The sequence below is a fragment of the Thunnus thynnus genome, chromosome 1 (genome assembly GCF_963924715.1).
Source record: "Thunnus thynnus chromosome 1, fThuThy2.1, whole genome shotgun sequence".
NCBI classification, from domain to species: domain Eukaryota; kingdom Metazoa; phylum Chordata; class Actinopteri; order Scombriformes; family Scombridae; genus Thunnus; species Thunnus thynnus.
Genome location: NC_089517.1, coordinates 2,647,409 through 2,661,790, shown reverse-complemented (window position 1 = coordinate 2,661,790; position 14,382 = coordinate 2,647,409). Strand labels below are relative to the sequence as shown.

At 39.6% G+C, this 14,382-nt stretch overlaps 1 long non-coding RNA gene across 1 annotated transcript; it reads right to left on the bottom strand.

Moving 5' to 3' along the window:
• Nucleotides 1-7,083: 7,083 nt before the first annotated feature.
• On the bottom strand, nucleotides 7,084-10,335 carry LOC137189073 (uncharacterized). The gene is made up of 3 exons (XR_010929584.1): nucleotides 8,303-10,335; nucleotides 8,104-8,160; nucleotides 7,084-7,659 (listed from the first exon to the last, which is right to left on the bottom strand). It is a non-coding gene; the product is annotated as an uncharacterized lncRNA (long non-coding RNA).
• Nucleotides 10,336-14,382: the final 4,047 nt, after the last annotated feature.

Here is a 14,382-nt window from a genome sequence, read left to right as displayed (position 1 = left end):
TACTTGTAAACTGTAATCAATTACTGATTACATATTACTCATTGTAAAGTAATTACATCACTCATTAGCCTACTCAGCAGCAAAAGTAACACGTTACTTTATTAATTACTCGTTACTTTACTTTGGTTACTCAGCCGTCTGTATTGGAGAAGTGTTTCTGATCCACCAACCAGCACGTATTTTAGTGAGAAATATTAATTTTTGAAGTGATTTGTCTCTCATTCCTTCAGTCTGCTCACATTAAAATAGTGCAGCTATCCAACGGAGGCTGGTAGCGAGTTGAAGTGAAAAAAATCCAAAATGTAAAGTTTGTACCCAAAGACAGAAGACTGTCGACATACAGTTCTCACAGGTGGATTGATTTTTTTCATTTATTACTAATTCTTCGTTCTTCAGACCAAATAAGTCTTTGCGGTGCACCGCTGCAGGGTTGAGCGTTGAGGTTTGTGGGCGTGTTTGTGCTCTAGAACGTAACTGCTCTGAAACAATCAGAAATAACGTTTTATTGATCTGATTCACCAGCTTCCTCGTTACCACCGCTCCCTCTCTTCATTCACTCTCTAGCTCACTCGACCACAGCTGCTCTCTCTCACTTTTTTCTCTCGTCCGTCTTTTTTAAAATGAGTCGGGAAGCCGACAGAAAAGTCTAACTTTATTTTTAACATTATAAAACAAAGGGAAATGTCCTCCCTTCGTCCTGGTTACATCTTTGCACTCAGGCAATCACAGCCGAGTGTCCCCGTCTACTCTCACTGACAGACGGGAGACAAAAGTCCCGAACTCCAGCTTTAAATATTTTAATTTAGTTAATTTAGTTTTTTAAAGAACCTTGTTCTCAGAGTCAAAATGTTTTGAGTCAGACTGTTTTGTCTGATGGTAAAGTTGAGGTTATGGTTGTATGTGGTTAGTTGTACAATGGATTTTTCCACACTTTACTAAAATAAAAAAGGCATTAATCAAAATAAACACAGACAGTTTGGTCTTCTATGTTATTAGATTTACTTTTAAATATACAAGGAGAATAACAGGTGTAATGAAATGTAATCACCTTGTATGTTCATACCTGGTTTTCTCTGTATTGATAAAGTCAGCATATCAAGTTAGAAAAGTTCACACTGTTGTGACATCACACTCAGGGAAAGTTCAGATTAAAGCTGATGAAGCAGCTTTACGCTTCAACAGCTCTTCAATGACAAGATAGTTTCTTGCTCTTCGTATCTGCTCTTTAAACACTTCCCACCTTGAAAAGTGACAGTAAACAATTGGTAAATATTAAACTACAGAAGTCGGAGTCCTTCAGCAAACACTGATTTCTGATTTAATTTGAAGATGGACCTGACGGTGTTTGTGTCGGCTGAGTGGTCTGAAATCCTGCCGTTAAAAATGCGCTGACGATGAACTTTACTGTTAATTCTGCACCAGTGAAGTGGTGAATTTTTTTAATTTTTCATTTCATACCACATTAATGACTCATTTCACATCATTTTATATGAGCTGTTATATTATTAACATAAAAAGGAGCATTAGGGAAAAGCCTGGCAGGAGAGGAAGGCGATGTCCCTAAACCCACTGACACACTACATCCAACTTCTCTGAATCCCCGGACACGCAGAGAAACATCATAAACAAGCGTCAACAAACACACCTGGTGGTGTCACTGGCTGCAGGCGTTGTACACACACACACACACACACACACACACTCACACTCACAGTTTGCTTTCAGATGTGTGATGAAAAGCAGGGATCTGTGAGGTGAGTTTAGTCAGTAATCCTGTTTTGACACTTTAAACCTCCACATGTGGACTCACGGTGTCATAAACCGCACATCAAAAAGATGTGAAGCCATTGATGCTTTCATCCTACCACACTTTAATTCTCATCTACACAGAAAAGTTATAATCCTAAAGAGTTTCATTATGTCAGAACACATTTTTTGATATTATTTGTGCTCCGCCGTTATTCAGCACCAGCCGTTCAATGTATGGAGCTTCTGTAATTACCTTTCCGATGTAGGATTCAAACTGTGCACCCGCACACAAGAGATTCACAGGAAACATGCATGTACAGGACGTGCATGTAGCTCAGTATAAAGGCTTGTTCACACCAGATTGTGGTACAGAAAAATCAATCTGCATGTTGTAGCAGTTTGAGCAAATTTAACTCAGTCAAGTCTGAGTTAGACACACTTTCAACCCCACAAAGGATACATGTTTTCAACCATGACTTCAGGTAATGTACCAAACACAGATTACAAGGATCATAAACCACAGAAACACCATTTATAATAAAATAAAATAATTTCCACCACACCACCACTTGAATTTTCACAAAATTATATTAGAGCACAATTAGACAAAACAAAATTCTTCAACAAATCAGTCTTTAGTGGTCTTTATGAGATACTTGGTTGTATAAAGCTTGGTGACGTAGTGACCAGATTTCTCTTTACTGTATCCAGATACAGTTAATACCTGATATAAAAGAGGCCATGAACAAAAAATTTTAAGATAAAGTGGATTTTTTCCCCCTCAAATCTGTAAAAGTAACTCTTCAGCTGTTACAGATAACAGGGAAACTTTATACCTTATCTATCTGAATGTAAATGTTCTTACTGACCTCTCATCTCTTGCACAGGTCTGAACAGCGAACCTGGACTCAGCACAGACAACATTTCCTTCATTGTTTATCCGTCAGTCCTCCCTGTCGGTCCCTCTGCGCCGGGGCCCATCAAACAACGTCTCCGGCAGGTATGTTGACTTCCTTTTTTTCCTCGGGGGTTTTCAGTTGTTTTGACAGGAAAGATAAATGATGATGCTCTTCTGACTGAGACAAACCGCAGCACACAAAACTTCAGAATCTGTCGTACACATTTTCAACACACACACACACACACACACACACACACACACACACACAGTGAAGGTGACAGGATGAAATATGCTCAGGAAGGTTTGGATCACTCAGGTGAACAAACTAAACATCTCCTTCTATTAGTTTATCTCTTCTCCTCTTGCATATTTCATTCTTTAATAATAACTTTCCAAAACAACCATTACAAAGTGCTTCACAAACAAGAACAAGTAAAAGAAAGCAGGAAAACAATCAGATACAAAATCACAGTCAATGGATAAAAGTAACATATAAAATTAACAGATAAAACAAGTAACAGGTCAAATAATTAAGCAAAAGCAGAAGCTCTGTAAACACAGAATTACAATAATCCAGATGAGAAGTGACGAAAGCATGAATAATTTGTTGGAAGATCATTAAAAGAAATAAAAAATCCAATTCTAGAGATATTTCTCAAGTGGAAAAAACACGACTGAGCTAACCTTTTAACATGGGACTCGCTAATAAAGGTTTGGGACTCGCTAAACAGTGGCTACAGGCTCATGGTCTATAATAAGGATTTCCATTTTGGAGAATTTAAACTGAAGAAATTTTACTGCCATCCTGCAGCTAAGCAATTAGGCATCAGATGGTTTGCAGGACAAGTACAGCTGAGTATCATCTCTGTAGCAATGAAATCAAATATCATGCTGTTTGATAATGTGGCCCAAAGGGAGTAAATAAAGAGAAAATTTAATTTGTCCTCGAATGGAGCCCTTGCGGTACCCCATACATAGACGATGCTTTAGAGGAGGTAAAGCCATCAACTGACACAACAAGTTTTCTGTTAGAACAGTATGAGGAGAAACACTGGAGGGCAGTCTGGGAGATACCAACCCATGTTCTCAACCTTCGAATAATAATGCTCCAATGGATATTGGTGATCCATGAGGTGCACAGGAGGAGGATTGGTGAGGATCTCCAATCAGGTCCTCAAGAATCTGGCCTTAGCTCTTTAGAACAAGCGGGGGGCGACCAACCCCTTACCCACGAGAGCAACCGATCTCCTGAACGCAACAACATTTGTTGAGGAAGAAGGACAGAAAAGGCCCAAACATCCTTCTACCAAGCCAGAAACAGGACACCTATGCACGGCCCACAATTGGAAGATGCTGGTGGATACTGGCCAACAGTTAGATTGCTTCCACCAACCTTAGACCAGTTTGGTACTCTGGTCCCCTTTATTAAAGACTGTTTGCATCATAGAGCTCACAGTCCCATTGGAGGACTCGGTTGAGGAAGCCCATAAAAAACTATGCTGGCAGCAGAAGCTTCCGGTGGGGAAGTGGGAAGCAGAGGATTTGTGGCTTCATCTACCATCAGACTGCTGAAGGAACTAGAAATCCATGAACAGGCTCTTCAGCAGTCTATCAGATCAGTCTCAGAGGCGGCTGAAAGAAGCAGCCGGTGGCTATGGCTCAAGTGGAAGGACTCCATGCTGGGCTCCAAGAACGTCAACATAACATCAAGAGATCAGGAAAACAGGATGGGGGTGGATCGGACACCAGAGTCCACTGTTGAGCCCTCCGGAGACGTAGTAATCAAGGAGGTGTACTAATCAATGAAATGTTGAGGATGGAGGGTGACCACTTGAGAAGCTCCACCTGTGAACTGTCTGCCACTCCCAACCACAAGACGAATCTTGTGTAAGTGCAACTAGTGGCAAAAAGGATAGTTTAACATCACGTCCTGTGTTGTTTTTTTTATTCATATCTGTTCTGGGAACAGCATCATGATGATGAGTGATTTACAGCTGAAATACACCAAGCATGGATGCAGTGCAACATGTCTGCTGCTGCTGCATGGCCACAGCAGAGTGCGTCCATTATAATCAACTGCAGCTGCTACACTGACCAAGGAAGCAGCAGGCACCCACGCGGAGTTCATTCATTTTTTTCCTCTATGGGTGGCTACGCCGACAGGTAAAAACTACATAGAACTGTGTAAAAAATGAGTACAATCTGTTTAAAAATGATTAAAATAAATACCTCACTGTACCAGAGGCGATGTGACGCAACCTTGTGCGTTTTTTTTTAATTGCACATTAAAATAAACCAATCAAATCAGTGTGTATCTATGATCCTGTAGTTAAAACGATCTAGTTAGTTTATTCAGTACCAGTTAATATAGCCTATGCTTCCAAACCCTTCATAACCAGCAGCATTATCACTTGGCGAAACTCAATGGCTGGAATGCAACCACACGCTACAAAGATGGAGTCTATGTAGCAGGTAGAAAACCTTCGCTCTGCTCCACCTACGTGGTCCATGTCTGGTGTATTTCGCCGTGTTGTTTTCTTCTCTTGGACGCTTTTCATTCCTGCTGGTTCCTCTCCTCCTGTTTTATTCACACTTTAAACTTTCTGTAACTTGCAGCGGCTACACTGATGACTGGTGTTTTCATGTGTATTCGTGGTGTTACACAGGTCAGAAGTTGTTGTAATTTGTTGTTTATTCACTGCCAAGCGCCGCAGCTCACACCGCTGCTTCAGCTTTCCTCCTGTCAGGATGACAAATCACTCAGCTGATTTCAGACCAATACTTCTCCGGCGGGACACGAGTCATTTAGGTAACAAATTGGCCTGATTAGTTTCCAGATTGCTGCTGAAGTGACTCTCAGTCATGTCGCGTCTCAGACGATGGTGTGAGCATTTTAATAAAAGCACCTGAGCTTTAGAAAACTTTGTCTGCCTTCTTCCTTTTTTTAAACAGCTCCTCACTTTACTCATCTTATCTGACGAGGTTTTAATTGTTCAGTCCTGCTGTATAGAAATGTGTCTTTCAGTCATCATCTGCACTATAAACAAGAAATTTAACCAAAACGCTGAGGAATTATTGAATTATTATAGTGCTTTAGTGATCACAAGATCCATCAGCAGAAAATTAATCACAATTTTGACATTAGATTTATAAAACCTGCTCAATAATTTAAAAAGTAATTGATCAAGTAAAAACAGCAAACATTTAGTGTTAACGCTGTCAACAAATACTACGATGAAGAACATTGTTGATCATATTGTTTTGACTAAAATCCACCAATGAAAATAAAAACTGTGCAGAAATATATAAAAAGAATTTAAAAAAAAATAAACAACAATGTGGAGGAATGACAAAAGGACAATTAATATTATTCAGTTCTGTCTTCTAGAAATTAAGTTTCTAAGTTACTAATTTGGAGCCACAAATATGTATTGATAACTTAATACCATCCAGATTTTGTTTTGATCAACATCAGGAGAAAACATTTAAGATGCATCTTGTAAATATTCTTAAACTTGTAGTCAGGAAGTATTAATCTTTCCACTGACTAATTGTTTTGCTCTTGTGGAAAAATACTGATATTTCTAAAGGGGACATATTCTGCTTTTTGTGATTTTCTATTATTTATATCCTGTTCTGATGTCAGATGTTAAACATGGTCAAAGTTTCAAAACTTGAAGTGAACGTATGTAGAAATGCTGCCTGTAAGTCAAAAGTCAGAGCTTCAACCTGCTCTGAACGCTTAATTTGTAAAGTTACCTCTACTTCTCCATCGAACTAACGTCAGATTGTTCGCACATGCCCACAAACATCCGTCTGTTCCGTAGTCTTTGTTGCTAAGGTGGTTGCTAAGGTGGTTGCTAAGGTGTTTCCATGTGTTGTTCACCCTCATATTTCAGATGTGATTCAGCTCCAACATGTATGGATGGAATTAAGAAGTTGACATTTGGCTACTATAGTTTGTTTACGTAGCCTCCGGAGCCGGAGGAAGCTTCCTGAAAGCTGACCAATCAGAACAGAGTGGGCTCATCAGGAGGGCGGGGCCTTAAAGAGACAGGAGCTAAAACGGCCTGTTTCAGACAGAGGCTGAACTGAGGGGCTGCATAAAGGACCAGTAGAAGATAAATAAGGTGTTTTTAACTGGAAATCATGCAAAGATATTCCAGTAGAGCCCCAGCATATAAATATAGAGCTGGAAATGTGCAGATTATGTGTCCTTTAACAAGCAAATCAGTTTAAATCACAAGTTACAGTAAACAAGGCTCTCTTGAGATATGGCAGCTCAGTATACTTCCTGTCATATAAAGGGAAGAGAAAATGAGAACAAAACACAAGAGAGCTGCTGATTATACAGCTTAATACATCTAAGATTTGTATTTAAATTGTGTTGGAACCATTGTTAGTAATCAGCATAAACACTGATAGATTTGAAGTTTGTTTTTTGGTTGTTTTTTTTTAAGAAATAAACAAAACAAAACATAGAAAATTTAAAAAATAATGGTAATGGTAAATGTGAGTCACAGAGCTGCACACTCTGTTGGCCCTCCTACACATTTTATTATCAGCAAGAAAACAACACACAAAGAACCACATAAATAAATATATTTTCATGTTAGTCTGAAACATTTACATGTTTTACAATAAATTCTCTCCTCTGCGGGTTGAGAAAATGTTTCCTGTTGCTTATAAAACACTTTGGATAATCATTCCAAGGCCGTCTTCTTAGATTCCCAAACAGTGAACATTTTGAAAACACAAATACATAAATACATAATTAATTTCTACAGAGAACGTCGTTTTCTTAGGTTTTAAAATCTCTGTTCTTGTCCTGTTTGGATGAATCTCCTCGTATGGGGGTTGACGGTCGTCCTGATGGAACAGGTCAAAGGTGGTTGTCGATCAGTCGTTGCCATGGTTTCCAGCCCACATCTCTGAATGTGTCCACTGTTCCTGATCCATCTTGGGAGTCTCTGTGTGGGAATGTCCTCAGAAGCACAGATAAACAACAGCTGCTGCTCTGAGTCATATTATTCTGTGTCAGACATATTAACACCTGTTATCACTGTACGCTGTTTATTTCAGGCTTTTTCAGCTGCTTAAAGATTGTATTTGCGGTGTGTAATTGGCCATTTTCTCTGGTTGCTTGTTAGTAGCGTCTGACTCTCTGACAGATCTTTGTGTTCGCTGTCAGCAGAACCGGAGACTAATTTATCATGGACCTGCTGCACAGAGCTCAGGTCACAGGGTTTCTCATCATATCATCATATCATTATTTATTACATTAACTTGATGAAAACTTGCATAACACACATACACTGCTGTTTCTAAATAAATCACTCAGCAGTTAAGTAGTCAAAACGCTTTCCTACTGCGCACTTATACTCAAGCTAAAGGTTAAAAACATGGAATATTTTTACAACGTTCATTTGAATTTCTTTATTTAATTAACTCACCAAGTCCGGATCAGATCAGGGAACACGATGACATCTCTGAAAACAAGTTTGATGACTCTGAAACACAAGCAGACAAACTTATTTGAAAGAGAAAACGAAAGGTAACAGTAAAACATCACCAAAACTGCCAGATGTTGAAAAGGTGTAAATTGTACGACATGTACCCACCTCTGAGCAGGATGATTTACCGTATGCATACCTAAAAACAGCCACAGATATCCATCAGTGCACGTCTTGCAGAGTAGCGCTCTTTGTCGTTAACTGCACACAGAGACTTTTGTTTGCAGTTGGAGGCGTCCTGCCATCTTTATAATGGTGGTCTATGGGGGAACATGCTTTTTAAGCAGCAGGGGATTTTTTTTTTTTTTTTTGCAGTCAAAAAATCCAAAAGTCAAAAAGTACAGGTGCTAACATCCATCAAATGTGACTCATTAGAGGAAACATGACAAATTCAGTTCTTCATTTATGCCGAAGGGCTCCGCTGTGTTCAGAACGTGAATCCAATCCGCCTCTCTGCAGAGCAGTGAGTTGATGATGTCACCACTAGGGAAGAGATCATCAGTCGAGCAGCTGATGAAGGCGAGTCAGTTATGATTATGGGTTTTGAGCGATATGATTCTAGCATCCTGTGTGTTGACTGTCCTATATGTTGTGTCTATTATGGTCTGCCCAAAGTAAATAAATCCATTATCAATCCCCCCTCTGCCTGATTGTGGCAAGTATTGGTCTTACTGAGCCTCCGTCACAACTTGTGAACTTCTTCACTGAGAAATTTTGTTTGAAGCCTCCCATCCTTCCCTGCGGACACTGTTGATATACTAAATACTATTAGAGCTGATATCCTGGTAACTTTTGATGTGCACATAATCAAAATTATCATCCTTAAACGTTGGACTGTCCTTAAAAGTGACCCATATCTAAATAATATCAGCTCTGTTCCTCCACTGCAATCTGAGAGACAGACTGGTTCATTCTGACTCTAGAAAACCACCAAACACTGTCTCCTGGCTGCCTCATCAGCTCTCAGGTGTTTTCTGCTGTAGCCACTGTGCACAATGTTCTAACTCAATGTTCTAACTCATCAAGACACCAAGTACAGAACACATCCACATACTGGCAAAAAATACTCCATTAAATCATTCATTAACTGCAGCATTAACTGTGATGTGCTTCATGTCAGACAAACAAAAAGAGCTTTAAAGACTCGCATATCTGAACATAAGACTGCAATATGTACACTCGACATTATGCAAAGGCTAAAAACAGCTCTGCAGCATCATTAAAGATCTGGGGAAGAGAAAAAACTTTCACCTTCTCCTGGAGGTAGTGACATCATCAAATCGCTGCTCCGTAAAGAGGCGGATTGGATTCACACTCTGAACACAGCGGAGCCCTTTAGCATCAATGAAGAAGTGAATCTGTCATATTTCCTCTGTACTGTTTGCACTTTTATCTTCATAACTTTAAGAGAGTCTGTCTTCTTTTGTCTCTGACATGGTGTTGGGGGTGTGGCACACTGACTATGGCAACTCCCACCCTTTGATTCATTATCTATTAGATCTGAAATGATCCAATAATGTCTAGGTTGACTACATATGTTGTTTGCCTCATGTCTTTGTCCACATTGAGTCTGATGAAGACTCAGTAGAGTGGAAACATTTGTCTGTTTGCACAATTAAAGGCTGTGAATTAATCATTGTGCTCCAGTCCTCTTTATTCCTCTGGGAGATGCATATACAGTATGTAGCTAACTGTAAACGAAAGTGTGTTAAATCTCATTTGGGTTTTATCCAGATACAAGATACACTTGAATTGACAGTTGTGAATGGGAAAGGCGCCAGTATGCTTCTGACATCAGAGTCGGGAGGCTTACAAAGCTGTAAATGGTTGAAGCTTATTTAACAAAACTTTCCCTACACACCTTCAGGTCTGCATATACCCAGCTCTGCTTTTAAAATTCTTTTAACCTGTTTTTAATTTAAGAATTTAATAATCAAGTATTTAGCTAGCTTTTATTATTATTCATGAATTCTGTATTGTTTTTATTCAGTTTTATTTTTTCTCTGTTTTTATGTGAAACACTGTGAATTACTTCCACTGTGTGAATTCTGCTAAATAAATACATTTCTGATTTTTTTTTTTTTTTCATTTTGATTGGCCAGTTATGTGGAGGTGAGAAAGGAACTAAACTGGGTTTCACTTTTGATGTGAACAGCAGAGTGCAACACCATGAGTGTCCTTTTTTTTATTGCCTCAAGTCACTCAGATGAGATTTTTTACAGAAGTGTGAACAAACCAGATCTGATTTTTTCATATCATATCTGGGCCACTTGCATTTATGGCCCCAGATCTAATTCATATCCGATCTCTGGCGATGCGACTGCTGTCGGAGCAGAAACTAAACATGGAGCAACAACAGCGACGGAGGTCAACAGAGAGACAAGTTTCACATTTAAGCGATGTTGGATGGATGGATGCACTCGAGGGTGTGCTTTACCGTCATTGTTGGCACGACAGTGATGCGGTCAGGAACGAGGCTTATTGGGTGTTTGGATCAGCAATTTCATTTTGACCAATTTTGTGTTACAATTAATCAGTTCTAGGTAGTTACAGGTTTTCAAATCAACACAATGACAAGGGTGCCCAAATTTTTGCACAGCCTATTTTGATTTAATTTCATACAACTTAATATTGCTACACTAAAAATCTTTGTTACCCCAGTACTGAGCTTTTATTAGAAAATGAATGCCAATGTGATCATTTTATGTGAAGACAGAGTAAATTATTATGCAGCGTCAGAGGGGTGCCTAAACTTTTTCATACCACTGTACATGGGGTATGACTAATAACTGGAAAACAATTACTCACGTCAGTAGACTCCTATGTAATGAAACCTTGTTTACTACTCCAGCAAGTAGACCGACCCTTTGTAATGACCTAGCATGGCGAGGTGTGCTGTCATGCTGATCTGAGCACGTTCTAAATGTCAAGTTGACCAATCAGATTGCTTGGTCGGAACTACCTGTTGTATAATTGTTGTTTATGGAGAAGCTTCTATTCGAGCCAAACTGGAAGGAACTTATTGTATCCGAATGCTAGCACAGCCATGTTTATGATTTGTGGCTCACATTTCAGTTATATCTGTGCATGCTGTGCCACGTCTCAGTCTTTGCTGACTGATTCATCTGCCCTGAACACAAGATGTTCTTCTCAGGAAAATGATAAATAATTTTAGGATTCTGAAAAAAAACAACAGGCACTGTTATTTTTCTGGTGAGCACAGTATTGTTCTTATAGTAGCAGATCTTCTGAGCAATTTCTGGTGAAAACGTGTAAGAAATTAAATAGTGATTCATACTTCATGTCGGTCGACAGAGCAGTTTTTTGAACAAACAAGGTCTCACTGTTAAATTCATTCTACTTCTACCTCCTTCAATCGCAGTATAAGTCATTAAAACTTTATTTTGAATGTTGTCGTATGAATTTATAATGTTGAGGGATGGGAGTTAATCCTCTCTGTGTGTCAGCTGTACGTATGTGTGGTCGGTGCTTGTTTAAATGTCATATTCATCCGTTTATGTTGCTGCATTAATTAGGTTTGTCCTGCGCCGCTGTATCCGTGTGAGGCTGTTTACTGACCCCGCAGGGCTGAGCATTAACGACCCCACGCTCCATCATCAGCCAACACACTTAAAGCTCAATCTGTTCTCATTATAATCAGCAGAAAACACTGTCAAAACTCATTTCTGTGGAGAGCGTGCAGTCAGCGCTCTGTGCTGACCTGTGTTTTTTCTGTGCTGGGGAGGGGGGTGGGGGGGGGCGAGGCGATACACTGCACAGAGCCATGATTAAAAATGCATCTCGAAACGTGACAAATCCATCTAAAACCTGCCTGGCGTTCAGTAGATACAGTACCCTGAAGCCCCAGGCTGCTCAAACTGGCAAACAGGCGCTGGAGGAGGAGAAGCCAAGATTCCCTCCACTGGCTCATATAAACACACATTTGTCTCATCAGGCTCTTCGCTCTCTCTCTCCAACTTGTCAAAAACCTTTATTTCCTTTATATCTGCACTGTTCAGCTGCAGCTATAGTCCAACCAAGTTAGTGTGCGTTGCGGGACAGCCTGACTCATTCCTGTTTCGGGTGTATTTAGATTTGGTGGTGTCACACAGTGTCAGCAGCCCTGCAGCTCTCAACACACTTTCTCTCTTTCTCTGCTTCTGATGTAGCTCAAGAAGGTAACTGCAGGCTGTGGATCTGTTCTCTAAAAAGAGCAAATATAGGTTGTTTACCAAAATATCATCCTCAGCACAGATCCATATACACAGATACATCTCGGCTGATCAAGACGAGGTTTTCTGTTTGTTATTCTTCAGTGATTTTACTGACATTTCTTGTGTACGAATTGAAATTTGGTCTGATGGTGGCACAAGCGCAAACCCAAAAACCTGGGTTAAAACAACCTTTGTTGTCATGGTTACAGAAACAACCATGTGGTTAAGGTTTGCTGGTGATTGTGGTCATGGTGAAAAATCAAAAGTTGCCTTGCCGTTGGAAATGGGAAACAAACATGTCTGATGTTTTGTTGACCCGTCCGTCCACTCTGACCTTGACCTGCTGCCGTGATAATTACTACGTCCATTAGAGAGCGCTGTCATTGCAACTTAATTATATGTCGATGTTGAAATGACTGTTTCTGTAGTTTTTTTTGGGAGGACAGTTTCTTCTGAGGTTTGTTTCACCATCAATCAAACTTAAGATGTGGTTGGATTTACATGACTTATTATTAAATGTGAGTAAAACCAAGTTGATGGATTTTGGGAATCAGGAAAAAGGGGGATGAAGTTACAATACTTTTAGATGGAGTTAATATTGAAATGGCATCTGAAATAAAATGTTTGAGTGTGATTGTAGACCATAAACTCTCTTGGAAAGCTCACATAGCTTATATGAAGACAAAAGTGGCCAAAAGTATGGCTTGGTTTGCAATGTTATATCTACTTCCCTAAAAAGGGCCAGTGTTGGATAGATAAGGAGTTTTTAACTGTAAATCATGCAAAGATATTCCAGTATAGAGCTGGAAATGTGCAGAATATGTGCCCTTTAAAAGTCTTTATGAGAACGACTGGCTGCAACTGGTTCTGAAGATTTCAGATTAGAATCTTTACATATCGCAGACTATATGATTTTATCTGCCAAATATCAACACCAGCTCACTCCAATTCGCTCCCATCAGTCATCACGCACAAATCAGATTAGATAATTGTCACAGCCGTCATCATGTGTGCCTGCCAGCTTTATAGCAGACACTTCTCAAACATGAAGCAGCTCCAGACCAAAAGTGCACAAAAATATTTTTGACCATGTTGTGTATTTCTAACTCCTTTGTCCTTAGAATCAAAATCTCTAGAGCCACTGTTTTGACTGACATTCATCAACCAGTGAGACCAATATTAAACCCTCAGTAGGTGCAGTAAACCTGCCAGCAGAAAGCAACAAGTTCAGGCCTCTTTAACTCAGAGTCTGTTGAGTAGCATTCAAAGAAATGCAGTGGATCAATAATTTAAAGTAGACACGGCTGGTTGAAAGAAAGTTCTTCCACCCAAAACAGTAAATCACAGCCCTTCATCTTACGGTGACTCCTGGATCCATCAAACATTGTAAAAAAGATGATGTACTTTATCCTGCATGTTGTCCGGAGGGGATTCAGCTTTCAGCCAGAGGGCTTTCATCGCTGCAGAGCGACCAGTCTCTGCCAGGAACGCCTCGCTCAGTTTGGATTTCAGCGTTGGCTTCAGAAATCATTCCAGACCTCAGCCTTCCAGAGATGATACTCTTAAAGGGGAACATCACTTAAATTAAAAATTAATGTTGCTCCAGTGTTGAATGTCAGTGCGCTGAATATTGATGATTATGAACAACTCTCCCTGAGACAGAAGCCAGACTCAAACCTGGATGGTGTTAACAGTAAAACCACCTTTTAAGGCAGGTAATAGTGGTAATAATAGTAGAAATACTACCATTATCATTGTCATTATTGGTATTTTCATCATTATTTTATAATAATGCAAGGTGCATGAAAGTAGGGCAAAGAATTCAGCCGTTTTATAAGTAATTTTCCATTTTGCTGTTAATGTGCCTCAATTACATCTGGAACACAAAACAGTGAATTAATTGTTCCATAACAAACATTTCCAGTCTCCCTTTTCCAAGGTCAGGCTTTCAGGTTTCTCTGGAAAATGTTTATACAGTAATCATTTCACATACCATAGACTGCTC